The 9090-nt window shown below is 37.6% G+C and overlaps 1 protein-coding gene across 4 annotated transcripts in view; it reads right to left on the reverse strand.

The window, feature by feature from the left end:
* NRXN3 (neurexin 3) overlaps positions 1 to 9090 on the reverse strand; it is a 1807186-nt gene that overhangs the window by 738236 nt on the left and 1059860 nt on the right. The window lies entirely within an intron of this gene.

Here is a 9090-nt window from a genome sequence, read left to right on the forward strand (position 1 = left end):
TGTGTGTGTGTATGTATGTATGTGTGTGTGTGTGTGTGTATATATATATAATCAGGAATTTGTATATATATAAATATATATATTTGTTGTTGTTGTTGTTGTTGAGTGCCACTGAGTTAGTTCGACTTATAGCAACTCTGTATAGGGTTTCCAAGGAGCTGCTGGTAAGCTTGAACCACCAATCTTGCAGTTTAAACGGACCATGAGATGAAGTGCTTTTCCTACAGTGTCACAGGATTACATCTCAGGAGAAAGATGAGGCTTGCTGCTTCCATAAAAGGAAACCCTATACAGGGTCTTCTCAAGTCAGAACTAACTCCATGGTGCATATATGAGTCCTGGTGTGGTGCTGTGGGTTAATGCACAAGACTGCAAGGTTGGTTTGAACCACAAGTTGGCAGTTCAATCTTACCAGTCACTCCTCGGAAACCCTATACAGGGTCGCTATGGATCAGAACTGACTGGATGACACTTAACAACAACAAATATATACATATACATACATACATATATACTTCAAAAGTTTGTGGAAAAATGAAATTAAAGATCACAGAATTTTTCCACAAACTTTTTAAAGCCTCCTTGTATACCTTCTGCCCTCTAATATTAGTAGAAGACTACCTGGTAGTGTAGTGGTTAAGCACTCAGCTGCTAACAGAAAAGTCTGTGGTTCAATACTCCCTACCTCCCAGTCATTCCATGGGAGAAAAGTGTGGCCGTCTACTTCCCCAATGATGATAGGCTTGAAAACCCTGTGGAGAAGTTCTCTTCTACCCAATAGAGACCCTAGGGGTCAGAAGTGAATCAGTAACTACAGGTTTAATATTTTAGTTGGAAATTAGAAACACTTCTAAGAATGTACTTTTCTCATCAAATCACATTTCATATCTTACCCAAGATGTATGGATTTTTGAAATCTCTTTTAGCTTTTACATATTGATGAGCTAAAATGGCACAAAAGCCATTTATTAAACTGAATTTTTGCCTAGGGTTGATTGGCAAGTAGATTGTTGAGGGATTTGAATATAGTGGCAAAATGGGACAGTGTGAAAACTAATCTAATCTTAATATTTAGGCAGTATTTCTCTCCAGGGCAAGCTATTCATCTGAAGCCACCCTAAAGAGAAAGATGAGCTGTAAGGCACTGGTTTCATCCTCACTGATGTGTAACTAGTGTGTGTCCCAGTGCGGAAAATATTCCTCCAAAAGGCACTCTTCTTTTTAAAGTCTTAGCTATCAAACAGCATATCCTGGACACTTACGGGCAATTACAGGGAAAACTCCAGATTGGGAGCAGAGGATCTGGAATGCAGTCTCATCTTTCTTTTCCATGCCATTTTACAAGAGAATCAGAGTAGGTTCATTCAGGAGCATTTCATCAAACCTTGTTCTCTGATATATATATATTCACTTCCTTTGTTGCTGTTGTTGTTGTTATTGCTAAGTGTCATTGAGTCCTTTCTGACTCACAGTGACCCTGCGTATAGTTTCTGAGGAGGAGCTGGTGGAATTGAGGCTCAAATCAAACTTGCTATTGATTACTTATCCCATAGTGTCCTACCAGGACTCTGTTAGTTTCCTAGGGATATCAAAATCACAAAAATTTAGTGACTTAACAGAAATTGATGCTCTTACAGTTAGAAAGGCTTTCTGCTACTGTTGTTAGATGATGTTGAGTCAGTTCTGACTCATAGCAATGCCCTGCATAACAGAGTGGAACAGTGTCGGACGCTGTGCCAACTTCACAACCACTACAATGAACAAGGGAGGCAGGAGAGGAATTGATGCCATTCAATTATGGTGTTGGCAAAGGATATTGAATATAATAACATGGACTGCCAGAAGAATGAACAAATTTGTCTTGAAAACAACTATGGCCCGAATGCTCTTTAGATGTGTCTCACATACAATGGACAAGTTCCTGGAGAAGGACATCATACTTAGTAAAAGTTGTTGTTGTTGTTGTTGTTAAGTGCCGTCGAGTCGGTTCCGACCCATAGCGACCCTGTACAGGGTTTCCGAGGGTGTAAATCCTTACGGGAGTAGAAAGCCTCATCTTTCTTCCGCGGAGCGGCTGGTAGTTTCGAACCGCTGACCTTAAGGTTCTCAGCCCGATTCGTAACCACTACGCTACCAGTAAAAGTAGAGGATCAGAAAGAAGGAGGATGATTCTTAATAAGGTGAACTGATATAATGGTTGCAACAATGGGCTTTCAGTCAAGATCCATCTCATCCATTAACACCGATGTCCCTAATTTCTTGTCTTCTGAATCTGGCTTGGATTTCTATCGATTCCCTGTCAATATACAGCTGCAACCATTTTAAAATTATCTTCAGCAAAATTATACATGCATATGAAATCAATGCAGTTGATGGATAATTTTTGCGTTCTTTGAAATTTACATGAATATAGATTTCTTATAGTCAGTTGGCCAAGTCTTCCAAATTTCTTGGCAAAGGCGAGTGAAGGCTTCCAATGTTGCATTGGTTTGTTGAAACATTTCAATTGCTAGTCCATAAATCCCTGGAGCCTTGTTTTTCATCAAGCCTTTAGTGCAATTTAGACTTCTTCCTTCAATACTATGAGTTCTCGGTAATGAATACACTCTCCTGAAATGGCTGAAGGATGATGAATGATTTTTTTGTACAGTGACACGGTGTAGATATCCCACCTTCTTTTGATGCTTCTTGCATCGTTCAATATTTTGCCTATGGTTGTTGTTATTAAGTGCTGCCTTGTCAGATCATAGAGATCCTGTATAGGGTTTCTGAGATGTGGCTGGTGAGTCTGAACCACCAACCTTGTAGTACAAATCGACCTTAGGGTTCAGCACTTATTCTACAGTGCCACACTACACCAGGGATACTGCAACTCAAGGCTTGATTTTTTTTTTCCTTTGGTTCTTTCAGCTTGAGAAATGCCAAATGTGTTCTTCCCCTTTGTCTTTCTAACTCCAAGCCCTTGCACATTTCATTGTGATATTTTTCTGTTTTCTATAGCTACCCTTTGAAATCTTCTGTTCAGTTCTTTTACTTCATTATTTCTTCCAAACTCTTTAGCTGCTCTATATCGAAGAGCAATTTTCTGAGACTCTCTGACATCCGTTTTGGCCTTTTGTTTCTTTCTTGTCTTTTTAGTGACCTTCTGTATAATATCCTTGGTGTCATCCCATAACCTACCCCCTCTTCATTCAATGTCTCACATCGATTCTGGAGATCATCTCTAAATTCAGGTGGGATACACTCAAGGTTGTGTGTTGGCTCATGTGGACATGTTTTAATTTTCTTTAGCTTCAACTTGAAATTGCATCTGAGTAGTTGACGGTCTGTTCCATAGTCAGGGCATGGCGTTGTTCTGACTGATGGTATTAAGCTTCTCCATCATCTCTTTCCACAGATGTTGTTGATTTTATTCTTGTGTATTCCAGTTGGCAATGTCTTACGTTACAGATACCTTTTTTTTCCCCCAAACAATGCAAATGGCACTTCCAATGAATATTTAGCTGGTCTTGAAAAATTAAATCAAGCAGTCTCTGGCATCATTTCTATCATCAAGGCCATATTTCCCTTTATATCCATATTCATATTCAGCTCTCATATTCCAATCACTATTCATTATAAATGCATATGGATTGATTGTTTGTAGGTACTTTTGAATTGGTTCCAGGTCATAGCAAACCAATGCACAACAGAATGAAGCGATTGTTGTTACATTTGAACCTGTTTTACAGCTAAAGTATCAATCCTTCTCCTTGGGTGTCTTCCACTTTTCTGCTGATCTTCCACTTTACCAAGCATGATGTCCTTCTTCGTGGGCTGATCCCTCCTGATAACAAATCCAAAGTGCAAAAGACCAAGCCTTACCCTCCTTTTTCCTAAGGAACCTTCAGGCTATTCTTCTTCCAACACAGATGTGTTTGTTCTTCTAGCAGTTCAGGGTACATGCGATATTCTTCACCAACATCTTAATTCAAATGCATCGATTCTTCTGCTCTCTTCCTTAGTCACTTCCAACTTTCACGTGAGTATGATGCATTTGAAAATATCATGGCTTTGGTCCAGTACACTTTATTTCTCAAACTGACATCATTGTTCTTGAATTATTTCATGAGGTCGTTTGCAGCATATTTTCCTAATGCAATATGTCTCTGGATTTCTTGATTACTGCTTCCATGAGTGTTTATTATGAATCTAAGAAAAATGAAGTTTTAGACAACTTCAATCTTTTCTCTGTTTATCATGATGCTACTTATTGGTCTAGTTGTGAGGATTTTTGTTTTCAATGCATTGAAATGCAATCCATATTGAAAGCTATAGTCTTTGATCTTAATTAGTAAGTATTTTAAATCCTCTATGCTTCTAACAAGCAAGGTTATACTATCTGCATATCACAGGCAATTAATGAGTCTTCTAATACTGATGTGAAGTTCTTCCTCAAAGAATCCAGCTGATTATTTGATCAGCATACAGACTGAATAAGTATGGTCAAAGCATACAACTCTGGCACACATGTTTCCTGATTTTAAACTATTCAGTATCCCCTAGTTATGTTCTAACAACTACCTCTTGGTCTATGTAAAGGTTCCTCATGAATACAATTAAGTGTTCTGGAATACCAATTCTTCTCAATGTTACCCATAGTTTGTTGTGATCCTCACAGTCAAATGCCTTTGCATAGTCAAAAAAAGCACAGATACACATCTGTCTGGTACTCTCTACTTTCAACTAAGATCCATCCACAGTCAGCAATGATATCCCTATGCCATGTCCACTTCTGGATCCAGCTTGATTTCTGGCAGCTTCTTGTACGTATACAGTCAAAACCATTTTAAAATGTTCTTCAGAAAACTGTTACTTGCATGTGGTATTAATGATGCTCGATAAATTCTGCATTCCACTGGGTCATCTTTCATTGAAATGGACAGATCACTTCCAATACAGACAATTTCCAATCATTTGACCAGGTATCTGTCTTCCAAATGCCATGGCTTAGATCAGTGAGCAACTCCAGTGCTGCATCAGTTTGTTGAAAGATTTCAATTTGTATTCTGTCAATTCTCGGAGCCTTGTTTTTCACCAATGATTTCAGTGCACATTTGATTTCTTTATTCAGCAACATTGGTTATTAATCACATACTACCTCTTGAAATGATTGGTTAGTCATTTTTTTTTGGGGGGGGGACACAGTAACTCTACCATCTTAATTGATAGAAATCTTTAATAAAGGTGTTATTCTGATGCAGATAGGGACAACAGCATGCATGAGAGTCAACTTGGCAACAACTGATTTAAATAGGAGTCCTGGTATGGTGCTATGGATTAAAGCGCCAGACTGCAAAGCCTTTCAACTGCAAGACTGGTGGTTCAAGCTCACCAGCTGCTCCTCAGAAACTCTATACAGGATTGCTATGGGTCAGAACCAACTAGATGGCACTTAACAATAACAATAAACAATAGTTTGTCTCTTTTGGATGCTGCTAAGATCTCTATGAGCCCTGATATAGTCCTGGAAGATAAGCACAGGACTGGTATTCACAAGGTCCATAGTTCATAACCACCAATTATTCTCTGAAACCTTACACAGGATCTCTATGAGCAGGAACCTACTTGATGGTATACAACAACAACAAGAATCCTATGAACAATTTTTGCATACTATAGATATGACATTACTATAGAAAAGAAACTATTTCTAGCTTAATGAAGACAAGGTAATTCACTTTACTTTCACAACATGGCATAGATTTATATTGAAACTCAAACTTACTTAAAAGCATTTTAAAGTCTGCTGTTCATAGACCTGTAAGTTGTTGACTTAGTTGGCAGCATATAGGTAGAATGATACATCACATGATAAATACACCATGAAGGAAATATTCATGTTTCCAGAATTCTGATACATGACAGCTTTGTTTGTTCTTCCCCAAAGACTAAGCACCTCCTGTCCCCAGCAGCTCTGGATAAGAATTCATTAAAATACATAAAAAATCATTTTAAAAAGAACAAACACTACAGATAGCAAGCTGAGGGGATCACTCCATTTATGTATCTATCCGTTTTATTTTATTTAAACTACTACCATGGGGGGGGGGGGGAATCTTAGAGAATAAATTCTTTTTTTTTTTTTTTACTGTATCCTGGCAAGAGCAACATAAAAATAATTTAAGACCAACCATGTAATTATGTGTATTTATTCCAACCTTCCATTACTAGAGATAACAAGATGAATAGTAAAATGTGAACTTTAACAATCCTGTAATTATAGCTACTGAACCGTACATTATTGAAAGAATAATGCAAAAGAATCAACTGGGTATGTAAACAGCAATGAAACAGTAAAATAATCAAGTTTGGAAGAAGTAATGTAGAAAGCTAAATCGCTTTCTGGGATCTTTTACAGCCATGTTTTCACATCTTTTAACAAATACTCGGTTTAGTCTTAGAATTTTGCTACCTTTCTACAGTTACATATTATTTGACAATTATAACCAGCCCAGTCAAATATCCTGAGGTTGCTTTTAATTTTCATGGCTTTTTCTCCATAGAACATAATTGGAATTGATAGAGTGTTTTCCAAGGGTCTTTTGTGTAATGAGGGCAATAATATATACTTCATAGTATTTCTAGAACTATAGGAATTTGTATCTTGGCTTAGATACTGCAAGTTCCAGCAACAGCTACTACATTTAAGAGAGTGGACATTTTTTCCTTATGAGAATGAGCATTCGGAGTCAGAATTTGGTGAGAGCAAACCATTCATCAGTAAACGGTTTGTGATTTGCTAAAAGTAATTTAAGATGTAGGTGAGAAATATCACATTTACAAAATTAGAAAGAAAAACAAAAAACAAACCTTGATATTTGCCAAAAGCAGTATCTTAACTTAGGGTCCTGGCGTGGTGCTGTGGGTAAATGCGCCAGACTGCAAAGCTGGTTTACGGCATGGTTTACGGCACTTAACAACAACAATATATACCATGGAATGGAATTTTTTTCCTCCAGAATTATGTCATAGTTAATGTCTAATTTTATCTGCTAATGAAGGAAGGAAACAGTGATGTGTATGACCGAGAACACTACATAGTATAAAACAGTCTGCAATGTATCTGAAATGAATGAGCTACTTTGGGAAGAAATGGAAGGGAAGAATGGGGATTTAAGAAAATATATTTAAGAATATATATTCACCTGCGGGTGAATGCGCTGGACTGCAAAGTCAGTCTGAACCATAAGGTCAGTGGTTCAAGCTCACCAGCAGCTCCTCGGAAACCCTATACAGGGTAGCTTTGGGTCGGGAACAACTCAACGGCAGTTAGTAACAACAACAAATCGCCCAAATAATATTCTGTTTAAACTAGAGTCTCATTCACTTAACCAAGTGCACCTTGACCAGCAAAAGCTGGCATGGAATTAAAAATATCACTTACGATGATCACCAAGGACAACCAAGAGATAAGTGTACCTGCTCTTTGTATGTGACCTGTGGCAGGCAACATTCAAGCACCATCTCTGTGTAGTTTTAATTTGTCTCCAGTTTTCCTAAGAGAAATTATCATAAAATATAATACATTAAGAGGATGCATGCATCTCTCTGGGAAAGTTCTTAAGGGACAAAAAGTAACCTTAGAATTTTCAGTCTATCTCGGAGCAAAGAACAACTAATGGAGACATGCATTATATGACATATATAAACATGTATGTTGTTAAGGGGAAACTTGTAAGAATAGAGACCCTGTCTTCCCACATAATTCTAATCAATCTCTGAGAGCCCATTATGGACTTTCTGAATCTTTTTTTCAAAATATACTATTTCCATCAATAATGTGAATTACATTTTACACAATTCATTTATTTTGCCTTTATAATTATAAAAAGGAGCTCTGGTAGCGTAGTGGCTACAAATCAGGCTGCAAACCTGAAGGTCAGCAGTTCGAAACTACCAGCAGCTCCGCGGGAGAAAGATGAGGCTTTCTACTCCCGTAAAGATTTACACCCTCGGAAACCCTGTACAGGGTCGCTATGGGTCGGACTCGACCCAATGGCACTTAACAACAACAACAACAACAACAACATAATTATGAAAAGGCCTTCTCTTTGTATGAGTCCTAAATATGCACATGTAGGTTTGGGTAAATGTACATATTATGACTATCAATGTATTATAAACATTGCTAAAATGGCTATCTGCATTGCATATGAATCGCTCTTCAGAAGAGGTAAAGAAAAAAAAATCAGTTTAAGAGATACTGAACAGACTGATTTTAAGGGTTAAGTCATGTTGCTATTGTTGTAGTTAACTACTGTTGAGTCAATTCTGACTCATGGTGATCTTGTATAGGGTTTCTTAAGAGTGGTTGGTAGGTCTGAACTATTAATCTCATGGTTAGTTCTGTTTGCTGGGCTTTGTTTATTTTATTTTAAAGAGCCTCACTTATAAGCAATTTAAGCACTTTCCCAGGTCAAGTGAAACACGTATTTTTCATTGATAAAGTTCAGATTATTGTATGTTTTACTTTCCAAAAAAATATGTGGGTGATATCACTTCTCGTATGGTACACAAAATATTCCCCTATAAAAGCAATACATTTCACTGCTATTCCATGGTCCTTGGTCACCATTGAGACATCTATGCCAATCCAAGAGAATTCACAGAGCCTATGATGTCAGAAGGCCTGTTTAATCATTAAAAAATCACACGTCATAGAACCACATGAGTGAGTTTTCTCCAGATTAGATACATACATCTGAAATCTTGAAAGGACTTAGACTCCATTCTTTCAACATCGCTCTCTCTCTCTCAAAAAAAAGATAATATTTATGTAGATTAAACATATTTGACATAAGACTAGTTTGTTGTTCACTTAAATTAATGATAAGTATGCTAGTAGTAGAATCCTGGTATGGCACTGTGGATTAATGCACTGGACTGTAAAGTCAGCTTAAACCACAAGTTCAGCAGTTCAAGCTCACCAAATGTTCCTCAAAACTCTGTGCAGGCACTGAGTGGCTACTCATTTGCTACCCCTGCTAGAGAGTAAGATCCCCTAAGAACTTGATTGAACCTCAGCATAGTGATCCTGCTTGGTCACCT

This window comes from Chrysochloris asiatica, unplaced genomic scaffold (assembly GCF_000296735.1).
Source record: "Chrysochloris asiatica unplaced genomic scaffold, ChrAsi1.0 scaffold00070, whole genome shotgun sequence".
NCBI classification, from domain to species: Eukaryota; Metazoa; Chordata; class Mammalia; order Afrosoricida; family Chrysochloridae; genus Chrysochloris; species Chrysochloris asiatica.